The following is a 16,237-nucleotide window of genomic DNA, read 5'->3' as shown; positions in this document are numbered from 1 at the left end:
CAAAGGTGAGCCCTGAGGGAACTCAGGATAGACACAAACAGGCTGTCCACAGCCAAGCCCTCAGCCACCGCAGCCACCCCTCAATGGTGCACCCCGAGTGGACTCAGGATGGGAAAGCACAGTTAACTGGCCCTAGACAGCCGAGGTGCATATCAAAGGAATGAGGTCAGTGAGCCCAGACTCTTACATCTTCCCATACACAGAAAAGTGCTAAGTGAAGTAAGTCAGAGAAAGACAACTATCATGTGAGATCGCTAATATATGGAATCTAATAGAAATGACACAATAGAATTTACAAAACAGAAACAGACCCAAATTTTTCGAAACCAAACTTATGATGGTTACCAAAGGGGAAACATGGGGGGGAAGGGATAATTTATGGGGTTGAGATTGACACATACACATAGTGTATATATAAAATAGACGGGTAACAAGGACCTGCTGCACAGGGTTTCCCAGCACAGGGACATTTACCCAGGTCTGTAGTAACCTGAAGAGGAAAAGAATCTGAAAGGGAATGGATCTAAGGCCCTCAGTTTTGTCCACCGAATAAAACAACCCTCAATTTTTAGGTTGTGGGGTTTTTTTCTTCATTCAGCACCATGAATTCCTAAGAACCTACAGAATCTATCAGAAACTGGGTGTTGCTCTGGGCATCATGCCCACCGTGCCTGGCTTAGCCACCTTACCTCCACTGACATTCTCTTCTTCAAACATACCCCCATCCGTATCCCAGCTTCCCCATTCCCAAGCCCTGAGGGTGTCAGTGGCCCCAGAAAAAAAGTGCTAGCCCAGAATCCATCTTCTACAAATCTCTAAGTCCCAGGCACTCAGCTGGCACCTGGCCTACAAACCTGTGCAACTCTGTTCCCACAGGTTCTTCGGGGCAAGAGCAAGCCAAGTGCCCACTGAAGATCAGTGGGATGGGGGCCATGGTACAACTTCACCCACAGGGAGCCAGGCAACCTGGGGCCGCCCCTCATTCCTGGTAAGCTCAAGAGGGCTCTTTTTAACCAGAGTTAAGAGTCTTCCATTCTGCACCCTGGGATTTAAAAATGGTGGAAATTTAAAAATGGTGGGCTTTGGAGTTCCTGTTGTGGTGCAGTGGAAACAAATCCAACTAGGAACCATGAGGTTGTGGGTTCAGTCCCTGGCCTCACTCAGTGGTTAAGGATCTGGCAGTGCCATGAGCTGTGGTATAGGTCGCAGACATGGCTCTGATCCTGCATTGCTGTGGTATAGGCTGGCAGCTGTAGCTCCAATTAGACCCCTAGCCTGGGAACCTCCATATGCCACGGGTGTGGCCCTAAAAAGACAAAAAAGACAAAAATAAATAAATAAATAATTAAATAAAAATGGTGTGTTTCTAATAGACTGGTAATAGACCTCACTTTCAGTATATCTACTATAAAAACAGTATCTACTTTCGACATATATAGGAATCTAGGAGTTCCCACTGTAGCACAGTGGGTTAAGGACCTGGTGTTGCCACAGCTGTGAGATAGGTCACAGCTGTAGCTCAGATTTGATCCCTGGCCTGGGAACTTCCACATGCCTCGGGTGCAGCCTAAAAAAAGAAAAAAGTTATCTACTGTCAGTATAAATAGGAATGTAGGTTGGAGTTACACACATAAATGACTGAGTCCATGAGGACCGTGGTTACAGAAGCACTGTACAATGAGGAGAAGACAGGGCGTGTGTGTTGCTGCCATCTTTGGAGGCCCAGGGGAGGTGTTGCTTTCTGGCAACAGTGAAATAAAATTCCTATTTCATGGCAAGACAAGAAAAATTTAAACAAAAAATTTCCTCTGCCTTTTGGCCCCTCTGCCCCACTGTGCATTGTGTTCCTGTATCACGCATCCATCTAGGACCAAACCTCCCCATCAGCAAAAACACCTGCTCAACCATTAAGGGCAACATTTTCCTGGCATCAATAGGACAACCCCTTAAAGATAACACTCCTTCTTGATCTCATAAGGGGTTACATGGCACTTAGATCTGGATTGTGTAAACTGTCAATGTCCGAAAAACCTTATATAACTGTGCCTCAACTTCTAACTGACAGAACAGTTCTCTCAGAGCTTTCTGGGATGCTCTTCCCAAGTTATAATCCCCAAATTTGGCTTAAATAAGATTTTCCATTTCTTTCTTAGATCGACCGATTAAGTTTTCATTGACATACATAAGTGCCCAGCAGTGGGCCTAGTGCTCATGGGACCACTGTGAATCAGACCCCAGCTTGACTCTCTGTGCTCAAGAAGATGTGGTATATATATACACAATGGAATATTACTCAGCCATTAAAAAGAACGAAATACTGGCATTTTTAGCAACATGGATGAACCTAGAAATTATCATGCTAAGTGAAGTCAGCCATACAATGAGACACCAACATCAAATGCTTTCACTGACATGGGGAATCCGAAAAAAGGACAGACTGAACTTCTTTGCAGAACAGATGCTGACTCACAAACATTGAAAAACTTATGGTCTCTGGAGGAGACAGTTTGGGGGGTGGAGGGATGTGCTTGGGCTGTGGGATGGAAATCCTGTGAAATCAGATTGTTGTGATCATTATACAACTACAGATGTGATAAATTCATTTGAGTAATAAAATAATAATAATAATAATAAATAAAAAATAAAAAAAAGACTCTCTGTGCTCAGATTGAGGCCAGAGATAGATGAGTCCCAGGCTGAGCAACTGGAATCTGTTCCCTGTGGACAGATATTTCAAGATAAAGATGATGGCAGGGGCAAGGAGGACCTGTGTCCTGCTTGGATAAAAAATGAAGAGACCATTCTCATTCTTGAGGTCAAGGAGACCTCCCAGACAACACATGTGCAGAAAGTTTGCTCAGGGTCAGAGAAGGGAGTATATCCTGTCAACTTCCCAGGAACCCTGGAGATGATCACTCGAAACAAATAATTAAAAGATGCGCATGCACAGAGGAGGTTCCTGAGTCAGGCCAAATGTGGGTTCCAAGCCAGACGAAGCAAGGTGATTGGCCAGAGGAAGCCCAAAGGACTGCCCCCACACAGCAACTGAAACTACCTCCAAAGCACATGGCGCTCTCTTGCTCTCTGTTTGCCTCTCTCTCTCTGCTCCTCTCAAGCCTGCCCATGCTTTCTCTGCAGGTATCTTTTCTCTTAATAAGCACTCTATTTGCCTCACTACTCCCAGTCTCTTTGCCAATTTTTTCTCCAAGGGGACAAGGACTGGGGACCTATGTCAAGCCTGGTGGCCCTTGTGGTCTAGTGGTTAGAGTTCAGTGCTATCACCCCACAGCCAACCCAAAACAAGATTAATACTGGTTATACATACACAGCTACCCAGAAAGTAAAGAGCAAGAACAGCTTCCCCCCTCAACCCGAAGGGCAGCTTCCTCCACTAAGACAATTCCATGTCACACGTCAGAAGCAAAACCTCACACCATGCAAGGTTACCTCTTATTTCTTACCAAAAGTGAGTGGTTTGGTAAGGTCCGGAAAATGCTCCTGGTGATGAAATCTTTCTGGAATAAAACAGAAGAAAAGCGACGAAATTACTTTGGTTTCAGAAATGACAGGGATGCTCCTTTAGCGTTCCTTGGAGTATAAAAATTTTAATGAGTGAGAGGTTTTGAATACCTGGCAAAGTGAACCGATTATAATCCTAATGAGATGATCAGAAATCACTTGAAACAAATAATTAAAATGTTTCTTTAGCCATTCATCACATGATTATTGCCTTAACATCATGTTGGGCAAATAAAGCACTGGCTTCTGGATCTCTCTGGCAGGAGAGACTCTCAGCATTTCAATGAGGCCCCTCAAAGCCCTCATGAATATGTATTTCCCCACAACAAAGCTTGACCCCACTCACTGGCAGGATCCATATTCTGGGACACTTTCAGAAGAGGTGGGTGTGGGGAGCGCTGGAGGGGGATGGAAAGAGATTAAAGGAAAGGGAGAGGAGGCAGGCCCCCCTCTCATTTCCTCTGCCCAGGTTCCCAGCCCATCCTTCCTCCCAGGCTGCATGGTTTCATAAAGAGAAAAGAAAAGAGGCCATCCTGTTGCACATTCCCCTTAACAGAGGATGCTTTGCAAATGCAAGCTGGAGAGGAAGGCCGAGGGCATCAGGATGGCAAAGCTCAGGAACTGATGGCGGGGCAGGAGATGACCAGGGATGGGGAGCTTGGGGTCGTGCAAGAGGACAGGGTTTTCTGGTCAGAAACATCACATCCAAATTCCCTTGCTCCCTCCAATTTAGTTGAAGACAGAATGAGTAAAAAAGGAATTTCTTGGTTCCTTTCCAAACCATGGCAATGGCAGCTTCCTCATCTGCTTGGGACGGAAGATCTGGGGGCACATCAGGAACAGCTGTGCTGCTCTGGAAGTCCACCCTCGATCTGGTCCTGGTGTCTAAAGTCACAGGGGATGGCTTTATTCTTTGAGGAAGATCGCAGGCTCTTACACCGGCACCAGCAGGTAGCAGCTACGTCATGACCAAGGTCCAGAAACTCTGGACTCAGTGTTTGCCACCTTTCTAAGGAAGCCCTCAGTTGCTCTTACTTCCCTGGACAGATATTTCTAAAAGTGAATTTTAATTAGGGAATTTGGGAGCCACACCAACCTGGGTCAGTGCAGATGCCTCTGGTCCAGATGCAAAGGAAAATGATGGGCTCAACAGATGAATGGATAGAAACATGGTACATATACACTCTGGAATAGTACTCAGCCATAAAAAGAATGAAATAATGCCATCTTGGACCTGGAGATTATTATACTAAGTGTAGTAAATCAGACAGAGAAAGACAAATGCCATGTGATATCACTTATATATAGAATCTAAAACTTACCTATGAAACAAAAACAGACTCACAGACATAGAGAACAGACTTGTGGTTGCTAAGGGGGTGGGAGCGGCGGAGGGATGGACTAGGAGTTTGGGATTAGCAGAGGCAAACTAGTCTATATAGAATACATAAAAAACAAGGTCCTACCGTATAGCACAGGGAACTATATTCAATATCTTATGATAAACCACAGTGGAAAAGAATATGAAAAGGAATATATAACTAAGTCACTTTGCTGTGCAGCAGAAATTAGCACACTGCAAATGAATTATACTCCAATAAAAGTTTTTTACAAATAAAAAATTAAAAGGAAAATGCTGGGCTATCCCTTAGAAAGCCAGAGATGCTTCCATTCTGACCAAGTCACACAACGATAACTTGCTTCCCTCTACTCAGGGGGCTCGATGTCTGTATTACTGTTCAATTTCTTTCCTAGAGTAAATGCTTCCACTGCTTTTCAAACCCCTTTACAGCATGGGCCTTATTTCCATCATGAATGAAACATGGCCAGAAGGAAGGACCTTGTAGGAGGGCTGGGGGAAGGTGAAACCCACAAAGCCTCTAGAACACCACGTGCGGCCACAGCAGCATCAATAGTACGTCCTGTCTTCCACCAACCTCCCCTCTGCCGCACCAATCCAAGCACCTCCAGAAAGAAGTATTTTGGGGGTGAGTGCATGTATTGAATGTCACCTTCAGCAGCAAACACTCTTCCCTTGGACAGGAGTGGGGGCTTCTATTCCTTGTTTTATTCCAGATTTGCTCTGTGACCTCCAGCAGTTTGGTCAGAAAGGTCACTGTCTTCCCTGGGGATCCCCAACCCCAGCTCTGGCCAGCTGTGATCAAGGAAGACAGCAGGGAAGGGCCCAGAAGCCTTGGCTCCCAGGTGGGAGTTCTCTCCCATATGTCCTTCCTCTCCCCTCACCGGCAACCAGCCACCACCACCCTGAACACCATGGGCCGTGGAGGGGCCCATCTCCCAGAAGCCCAGCATCCCCCATCCCTCCAGGCCCAGAAACCCGGGGGACCCCGGAGGAGGCTTGGCCTGCCACCCCCGGAGGAGGAGCTCAGCTCTCCCTCTGCCTGAAAGCTTCTCAAAAGGCCAGTCTGGTTCACCTGCAGCCTGAGCATCCTGCCTGCTCCACGCGGGATCCCAACAAAGGCCGGATTCATCAAAGCACTTTGGAACGGCGGCCTACAGCACCGGCGCCTTACATAACGCTCTCCCACAAGCGGAAACAGGCCTGCATCTTAACTCAATTTAGAATTGGTTTTTATGGGTCTATTTATAGGCCTCACACGAGCACCCCTTGTGGATGGTGGAGAATCAGGGCTCTGGGCTCCCGTCCACCACTGTTCATTAGCATTCTTCTCATGTTTGTTTTTTCTAATTTTCCCAGCAGCATTTTAACTCAATCCCAAGGTCACCTACTGCTTGCACCCAGTGCCACTTTGTATTTTCGCTCAAGAAAAATATGGATTTTCTTGTCTCCACAGCGGTGCCCTCTCCCCACTCTCCCAAGGCCCCTGGCTTGCATAGGCTACAGCAGGGTTGTGTCATTTTGATGACCTGTGTCTCCAGACAGATGGTTCATTTTAAAGACAAACCCAACAAAGTCGTGAGTGGGGAGAGCTAGGAAGACCTCGCGGGTCTGCTGTCGCTCCCTGGCTGGCTGAGGCACATCCAGGAGGCCCACGCCAACCCAGAGGCCAGAACAAACCAGGAAATTCAAACACAGTTTGGAACATTCAGGCTCTTCTCAGCTGTATATGGCCTGACCACTCCTCCTCGTACTAAACACAGGTCCCTGGTCTCTTTCCCACCCCCACCCCAGAGGCAGCCAAGGCCAGGTCACTTCTTCTGTCCCTCTTGGCCACTTGTGACCAGATAGAAATCTAAGAACCTGCTCTTCTGGTAATTCACAACCATTTCCAGACAAATTCCCTCATTCTCTTCAACTCCAGACTGGAAATGAAGGACACAGGTCTTCCCGCAAGATTAAAACCCTCCACTTTCTAAGTTTTTGGCCCATGCACAGGTTGGTGTGTTTTTAGGCGATCCCAAAGTCCAACTTCCCTGGCGAGACATGAAACAGAAAGTCACAGGAGCCCAGGAGATGTTGGAGGCACCTCCTGGCCATGAGGTGACGACTGGCTTCTCCAGGGTCCATATCCCCGGCCCATGGAAATAGTGCCAAGGGCAAGGCAGGCCCTCGCCCAGGCGCTCATCCCACAGCAGAGTTCAGGCACAGAGAACGTTTCCAATAAAAAGTCCTTCTGCTGCCTAACTTCACCACAAGGTTTGCTTCTCTTAGGAATATTGTTGCTAAAGCAGCTGGCATTTGGTTTTAGGAGTAATTAATTTTCTTAAGGATGCCACCCTCGCTGCCATCTGAGGGTCTCCATTATTCCACATGCACATTTCTGGCAATAAATTGGATCAAGATCAAACAGAGCCTTTGAAATGCCACTTTCCCAGACACTTGGGAGGTAAACAGAAGTTCTAAATATTCCTCAGAGTGAATGGCTCATGGGTTTACTGATGACTAATCAGTTGCCTTTGATATTATGGCAGGGGAGTCCGTGGGAGGCCCCAGATCCAGAAGGTCCTCAGGGCCTAACGCTGGCCCGGATATTAGAGAAGGGGACAAAGACAGGAAACCACTTAGGGCAACGGCAACAGCCCCTGACAGGCCAGTTCCCCAAGCCTCCCCAGAGCTGGAGACACCAGCCCTGGAGCCCAGGAAAGCTGATGGGAGAAGGTGTCAGAAACAACCTTCGTAAGCGTTTTCTCAATGTTAAGGTAACATTCACAGCTTCATGGACTCCCAGACCTGGGCACTGTCCTGGGAGGGCACCTGGGGACAAGTGGCAAGGGGACAGAGGTCACATGTCCACAGCAGGGACAGGAAGTCTGCCTGGAAATGGGCAGACTGGCCTTTGGGACTCACAGAGTGGCCAGGAGCCCACAAAGCAGAACCACCACCCCACTGTCCAAAATCATATTCCTTCTTCCAGCTGACTTGAGAACTATGGCTAAATTGCCTTGAGTTAAATGGGCAATACTGTGCTTTGTAAGGGGCTGCGCCCTGGGCACATAGACATGGGGATACCTAATTCGCTGTGACGTAGGCGAGTGGGGTTTAATGAGCAGTAATAGCTCAGGTTCCGTGAAGTACTTGCTGACAGAGACCCTGGCCATGCTGAGCAGAAGCCCTGGGATGGGCTGGGAGGGGTCTGCGCAAAGTGCTACGGCCAGCGTCCTGTGGGGGGGGGGATCAGGGTACACCAAAGGCAGGTGTCTGCACAGCGTAGCCAGCTCAGGTGTGGCTCCTCTCGGCACCAGCCTGGTGGCTGCAGCCAGCCCTGAAAGTTATCTGTCTGAGGGGCTATCAGCACCTTTGCAAGAGGAAAGCCTAGAATGGGAGCTCATACTTGCACTGCCTTTGTGGGCCAGCCCAGGTGAACATGGGGCCTGCCTGCCCTAGGTTGCCTCATGGAGGGGACGGTCAGCGGGCAAAGGTCAGCATCTGGCAGGTAAACTGCTGCTCAAGGTGGCTTCCTGGGACCTGGCCCTGAAGCTCAGCCAAGTTGCTCTGGGGGATGCAGTGAGATGGGCTAGTGTCCCCTCAGGTGTGGCTGGGACCACAGGATGGGACTGGGGGGTAGAATGATGCCCCCCCCCCAGGTTGGGATATATGTCGTTTATTGTGGGGCAGGGGTGGGGGCAGGAGGTCTCCTGCTTTCCGATGGGACACAGGGACAGTGCTCAGACAGGCACAGCAGGGTCATAACAGGGCTGAGAAAGAACTGGGACCCTAAGACGCCACTCCAAGAACCAGCCACAGACCAGCGACTGACCTCAGAGAGGGACTCCAGGTCTTCAGAACCAGATGGACTGGGGGACATCAGCCTGGCTGTGGTAAAAAGGGGGCTGCAGGGTGGGGGACAATGATGGTAAAGTTGGGATGTTCCAGCTTGAACGGACACCGCCAGGCTGTTTACAAGTAAAAATCTTAAATTCTAAATAACTGAGTCCCCTAGTGAGCTTCAAGGTAAAGTCTTTAAATGCTAATAATTCTATTTATAAATACTGGCAGGTGTTACTTTTCTCCCTCTAGGCAAGAAGTTGTGTCTTTAAAATCAAAAACTCAAACCTCAGAGTTTCATGGCAGCCTAGCAGTTAGGCATTGTCACTCCTGTGGCTCGGGTTGCTGCTGTGGCACAGGTTCAATCAAGACCTTTTGCATGTCTTGGGTGTGGCAAAAAAAACAAAAAACCCTCAAACCTTGAGATTCTCATTTGTGCAAATGTTTTGGGAAAAAAAAACTGGATTTAAAATCCATCTTCAAAGGCCTCAAAGTTTCAAAAACAATTCTTTTGTTTGACAAGGTGGCTTTTAAACACTCTCTTAAAACACTTAATTAAGAATAACATATCCAGGAGTTCCCGTTGTGGCACAGTGAAAACGAATCCGACTAGGAACCATGAGGTTTGCAGGTTCGATCTCTGGCCTTGCTCAGTGGGTTAAGGATCTGGCACTGCCGTGAGCTGTGGTGTAGGTCGCAGACACAGCTCTGATCCCGAGTTGCTGTGGCTCCGGCATAGGCCGGCGGCTACAGCTCCAATTCAACCCCTAGCCTGGAAACTTCCATATGCCTCGGGTGCGGCTCTAAAAAGCAAAAAACAAAAACAAAAACAAAAACAAAAAAAGAATGACATAAAATTGCCATCGTTAAAACGGTCAGAAACCTCCATTCTTAGAAAGTTATCTTTCAAAGTCTGGAGGTGACAGGCCACCAGGGATGTGTAATATTCTGCCCCCAGATTCCTCACTTCCTGCTCCAGATTCCAACACCTAGACTCTTTCTATGTGATCAGTTTACTGAGTAGAGGGCTCTTTGTTTCCCCTCCGTGGGGCTTGTGTGGCCACCCTGAAGGCAGGGCTGGCAGCAGAGATGTGATGTGCTTCCATCTCTTTCAAAGCCCAGAAATTTGCTATAAACCCAAACTGGCTATAATGTTCAGCATCTCTTATTTTTTTCTGTGTTTGCTTTTATGTCATACCCTCTGAGGTCCTTCTCAACAAACCTGGGACTCCCTTACACAGCGTTGAGCCAATTTATTAACACTGAGGTTCAATCAACCAAAGATGTTCTGACCCATCATCTTCCACAAACTTGTCCTTGAGCAGCGGACAAGGTCCCAAGGACAGAAGCTCAGCTCCAGTGCTCTTCGCAGGAGGGCTGTTTACACTGACTACAACACTGACATGCTTCTCCAGTGATTCTTGACATTAAACAGGTCTTGGGTTTTAGATTCCTTGCCTGGCTTTGGGAAAGGAAACGACAGTGCGACACTGAGGTATCAAAAACCAGAACTCAGTGCCAAGGCTCGAAGCAGCTCCGTGAGAGGCCAGGAGTTGTCTCCCAGGGGCTCAGCCAGGTCTGTGCAGATCCCAGGGAGGGAAGGAGGGCTTTGGACGAGCCTCCCAGCCTGGGTTTGTGAGGCCCTCCTCATTATTATTCCCTCCTAAGCAAATGAGGCTTCTATTTTTGCTGCAAGGCGTCTGATGCCTTCCAATCCCCCTGCTGTCTCCTGGAGGAAGGTTGGGATTTTGTGTTCTATCCAGGCAGCTCAGAGCTGTTGAAGGGAGGGTCATCAAGACTGCTGGGAGCCAGAGGCACTGCCTGTCAATCTTAGCAAAAGAGGATGCAGTGCTCTAGAGAGCTCCAGGGAAAGTGCCATTCAGATAGTCTGCAGGGACCTCTAAGTGCCTGGGCTCACCAGGACAGGCACTCACTGCTTCACAAAAGGGGACCTTTCAATTCCTCGCCACCGCCCCACACACTGCTGTGAAGTAGCGAGGATGCTTATCAGCCCCATTTTACAGGTGAGGAAATTGAGGCACATACAAGGTATTAAGGCCACACAGCAAGCGGAGGGGTTGGGATTTAATGCTGGCACTTGACCCAGAGTCCATGCTCTTAGGTCTTACATTATGTTGGTAGGAAGAAATGAGGGACGCTATTTATAAGACATAAACCAAATGACAGATCATTAAGAAATCAATAAGAAAAATTTTTTAAAAATGAGCCAAGGGTATGAACCAGTAATTCACAGAATAATAAATACATGAAATGAATACATATACATATAAATTTCATATAAATATATGAAAAGATGTTCAATCTCATGGGCAGGCAGAGGAATGCAAATTCAGACCCCTAGTAGATACCACCTTCCCCACCAGACTGAAATTAAAAGTACCTGACAATACGAAGTGTCATCAAGGAGTAGGACAAGGGGGTGTCACAAGCAGCTGGGGAGCTGCTCATCAGGAGACCCACACAGAAAACAATTTAGCTGCTTTGAGAAAATTGGAAGACTCTTGGACTCTCTCCTGCAACAATTCCCATCCTTGCTAAATATTCAGACAAACCTGGCTCATGGTCGCAGAGACACACTGTGTGTTCCTAACAGCTTTGTCTGTAGTAGCAAGAAAGTGGAGACCATTTGAAACACCCACCAGTGTAGAACAGAGAAATTATACCATGTTCCTACAATGAAACATCACACAACAGCAAAAAGGTCTGAACTAAAGCTATACATTTTCATATGGAAAAATCTCACAAACATAAGGTGCAGCCCAAAAGGTAAGCTACAGAAAAACACACAATTTGATAGCATTTACATCATGCATAAAGACTTGCAAAAATCATAGGTACAGGTATGCTTACAAACGTGGTGAGTTTAAACATCAAACTCTAACAACAGTTACCTCCGTGTGGGCAACAAGGAGGTATAGTCAGGAAGATGCTTTAGCTGAACTGGTCATCGTGATGGTTTAAAACATGTCCATAAATTCTTGGACATTCCCTTTAAAAGGTGGAGCCTACTTCTCCTTTCCCTGCCTGTGGGCTGGACTTAGTAACTGGCCTCTAGGGAACGGATCACAAAAGGCGTGTAGTATTCTTGCAACTCTCTCTTGGATCACTTGCTCTGGGGAAAGCTGACTGCCATGCCACAAGGACACCCAAGCAGCACTATGAAGAGGTCCACATCGCCAAGAACTGAGGCCTCCTGCCAACAGCCATGGGAGCGCATCTCAACAGTGGATCCTCCAAGAACCAGACAACTGTAGCCCCGGCCCACATCTTGACCCTGAGCCCAGAAATCTGCTCTCAGCTCCCTGACCCACAGACTCTATACACAAGATAATAAATGTCCACTGCCATTGCCAAATGTTCACTACCTTTTGCCAGGAGGAGATAACCAATACAGTAATACTCTCTACCTTAAGCAAGTGGTAGATACCTAGGTGTCCATCACATCATCCCTTTTACCTTTTTGTATGTTTTATAATAAAAATTTAATGCAAAAGACTTGAATTAAGTCAAAACTCTGGTTAATAATCACAAATGGTGGGTCATAAAAGACAGGAATCCACAGTGGGCACATACTTCATCCTTCTGAGTGACTGAGGAATGACATCTCTCCTCAGGGACAGAGGGACTTAGAAAAGCCCCATTGAAGGGGTGGAGAGTCCTGAGGCAGGAGGAGGGGACTGGAGGATTTGCTGTATTAACACAGTAACGAATGGAGACTTTTTCAGACTAAGAACGTGTGTACCTGAGCCCCGGTGGCAGTCACCACACTTCCCGGGTGGATCTTGCAGGGGCGAGGGGTGTTGGCAGCACTCTGGGTGGCCCACCCTGCACCTGCTCTCCCCAGCTCCTGCAGCCATCAGAGAAGGGTGGGGCTGCCCAGAATCTGGATCTGGTCAACACCATGTCCCGCCCTCTCCTGCAGGTCCCAGACAACAGAAGGATATTTCACTCCTTAGAAGCAGTTGAGCTGGTCAGAGTCAACTGGTCCAGTTAAAGCAGCCAAACCAGTCAAGTCCAATAGACCCAGTCTGCATCAGTCCTGAAGAACCCCAGCAGAACTACTCTAGACCACTTACTTTCAATCCTACAAGGGTTTAAATCCAAAACGTCACATGTCGAATTCCCGTCGTGGCACAGAGGAAACAATCCAACTAGGATCCATGAGGTTGTGGGTCCTATTTCTGGTCTTGCTCAGTGGGTTTATGGATCTGGTGTTGCCGTGAGCTGTGGTGTAAGTCGAAGACACAGCTTGGATCCTGCATTGCTGTGGCTGTGGTGTAGGCCATCAGATGTAGTTTCGATTCGACCCCTAGCCTGGGAACCTCCATATGTCATGGGTGAGGCCCTAAAAAGCAAAACAAAAAAACAAAAAACAAAACAAAAAAAACCCCAAACTTTACATATGCTATTTTCCTCAATTTACTCATTCAAAGAAGAACTCTGCTCAAATCCATTTTCTTGCCATCAAGTGACAGATGAAGCAACAATAATGCCTAATATATTCCGAGGTTGCTTTCCTTTTTTTTATAAAAAGCACTCAGTCGGGGTGCCAGAGGAATTTAAGCCACCCTTTTAGTGTTCTCCTTTTGACCTTGATTTGTCGGGAAAATGACCACTGAGAATTTGGATCACTGGTGTTTGTCCTCATTATTCATGCCCTCTGGCCGCCTCTCTCAGACAAGAGGAGGAAAAAGATATGGTGAGAAAGGCAGATAGTGAAGGTAACCATGTTTAACATCGGGCCCTGTGACAGTACCAAAGGTGGCACAGGTGAGGCAGAAGCCCCACCCCCAGTGATGCTCACCTTGCAGGGTGGGACACAGACCAATGCTCAGCCCCTGGGATCAGGGTGCCTAACCTTCTCCTCTTTTCCCAGACAGTCAGGGCCTGGCTAAGACACACGCCCGAGGGCATGATGTCCCCAGACTTCCTGCCTTGGCTGCCTCCAGCTCAGCCCTGAGGGAGCCAGGCAGCAGACAGCCCTGCTATGGTGTCATCAGAGCACGGAACCGGATGGGGCCCCAGCAGCAACCTCTGCAGTAAAGACAGCAGGAGGCGGAGAGAACAAGACCGGACCTCAGACGCCACCTCTTTGCTTACAAGCTGTGACCACAACCACCTCCACACCCCGGAGCCTCCAGCTCCACCTCAGGAACAGAGGAAAACCTGCCACTGGATCCTGGGGCTCCCCCCGGCCCCTCCACAGCTTTCAGGATAGCAGTCGACCCTTCTCGAAAGGAAACCAGGGCCAAGTTCAGGACTGTTTCCTCGGCTGTGAAATGTGGATAATAACAGTCTCCTATAAACTAATGTCAGCGTATGGCCGTGTGACTTTGGCAGATACTAAAGGAAATATGTGTGGCTAAAGCCACCAGAGCCCACTGCCTGGCAGCCGCCACCCCCAGCCCCAAGAAGTGCTTCTTCACCAGCCACTGTGAGCCCCTCCGAGGGGAACCCCATACCCAGGTCCACGCTGACAGCTCCTGGCACACAGCAGAGGTTCTACTCCTTGACTCCAGAATCCCCTAACTTGTCACCTTTGACCCCACAGTAGCCACCCTGGCCAACTGAGAGCCAACCTCATCCCTCAGCATAAGGGTCTGGATGACCTCCTCAGACTCTACACTTCCACAGAGGAAGCTCAGTGGCCCAGAAGGAGGCAGGTTTCTAGGGCAAGGTCAGGGGCCTCCCAGCACCACTTACACCACAGCAGGACCCTGTCCACTGTGGAACCAAGGAGTAGCCCAGGTGCGTGGGATCGCAAAGTCCCATTAAACCCCTTCCTACACATTCTCTGGACCCACACCCTCCCAAATCACGTGTGTCCCAGGAGAAGACTGGATTGTCTTGGGGAGGGGGTGGGGGGCACCTCCACCTGGTGGGTGAAGGAGCTGAGCTGTCAGAGCTGTGCCAGGCCCCTCCAGCCCATCCTGGAAGTGACGCGTGGCTCCCTCACAGCTGGGGGTGGGGGTGGTCCATGAGGTACCCCCCTCCCGGAGACCCTATTCCCTGCACCACACACCCTGGGGGCTTCCACATCCACCCTAGCCTCCAGGAGAAATGTTCAAGTCGAGTCTGGTTTCTTTAAAGTATTGCCATATGGAGGCCCCCAAACTGCATGTCAGAACAGGATCCTAGCAGGGTCACGCAGGCCAAGACGGGAACCAATGACCCACCACACACGGGCCCTCACACATGGCCTCTCATCTGGGAAACAAAGGCAAGGAAACGAATTTCACTTTCAAAATAGGGCTTGAATCAAGCAAAGATCACCTCACATATCCGTCTCCATACACAGGGAGATGGTGGTGGGGTTGGAACTGTCAGCCTCCTTGCAGTATTCCAAGCCCCCTGAAAGAGGGGGACAATGTTGTCTCTGCAGGGTCTGCTCTCCAGGGAATCCCACAGCCGGCTGGCACAGTGGGAACATGGCAGGCAATAGGCAATGACTTCTTGTTTCCTCAAGGTACCCCCCGACTCTACCACGTGACTTCATACCTGCAAGATCTTAACCCATGTGCCAAGCTGCCTTTGGTTTGGGGGTTTTTTATGAAAAGGGGGAATGTCTTTTTTTAGGGCCGCACCTGTGGCACATGGAAGTTCCCAGCACCACAGCCACAGCAACTCGGGATCCCAGCAGCGTTTGCAACCTACACTGCAATTCACGGCAACACTGGATCCTTAACCCACTGAGCAAGGCCAGGGATCGAACTTGCGTCCTTGTGGATATTAGTCAAGTTTGTTACCGCTCAGCCACAATGGGAACTCTCGTGCCTTTAGTTTTAACGATGTATTTCATGATAGTTTTCATTTTTCCATAGAGGTTACTGCAACCTGGCCCACTACAGAGGTCTCTAACTACACTTCTCCAGAACAGGCTGAATGCCAGCCCCACAGCAGGCGGGCAATGCTCCCACTGAGCCAAGGGGGAAGCTTTTCCCACTACATCATCAGCGTGTCCTTGTGGTGGTCCTGGGAGACAAAGGCCTCTTTCCAGTCTTGTTTTATCATGATAATGTGCTGTTTTGTTTTGCTATCTTTAAGTCTATCCTTATCAATTTATTTTCCAATGACTAAACTTCAAATAAGACGAGTACTTTGGGGAGAAATATAAAATGTGTATTGCCAAAGTAGACATATACACAATCAGAATATTCTTACTAAGCCCTCCTTAGGATGAAGCTGATATAACAGAAGAGAGGACCACAATAAGGAAACTGAACACATGATAACAAGGTAGAACTACCAGATCAAGCCTTGCCTGAAACCATGCATCTGGACTTTTCACAAGAAAAGTTTGTGACCATGGGATGCATCCTCTGTTACCTCAAGGGTCTTAAATTAATGATGAAACTTAATTAAATGAGGGCCAGGGAGGTAATACAGCTTTGCCAGCCCAGAGAAGACCAGAATGAAAGCTCAGTTATGTTGCATTAAATCCTGCCTCTGTCAACATCCTGGGCTGTGCTTATCAAGGTTTCACTGAATCCTTAATCCTTTACAAGGGTG

General features: G+C 48.4%; 1 protein-coding gene across 1 annotated transcript in view; it reads right to left on the bottom strand.

The window, feature by feature from the left end:
- The window catches only part of APBA2 (amyloid beta precursor protein binding family A member 2), a 132,007-nt gene extending 123,892 nt beyond the window's left edge, over positions 1–8,115 (bottom strand). The window contains 2 exon segments of the mRNA XM_021098805.1: positions 3,448–3,515; positions 5,955–8,115. The gene's annotated coding sequence lies outside the window, so the exon portion shown is untranslated.

This window comes from Sus scrofa, chromosome 1 (assembly GCF_000003025.6).
Source record: "Sus scrofa isolate TJ Tabasco breed Duroc chromosome 1, Sscrofa11.1, whole genome shotgun sequence".
In the NCBI taxonomy this organism is placed as follows: Eukaryota; Metazoa; Chordata; class Mammalia; order Artiodactyla; family Suidae; genus Sus; species Sus scrofa.
This window is presented reverse-complemented; position numbering and strand designations above follow the sequence as displayed.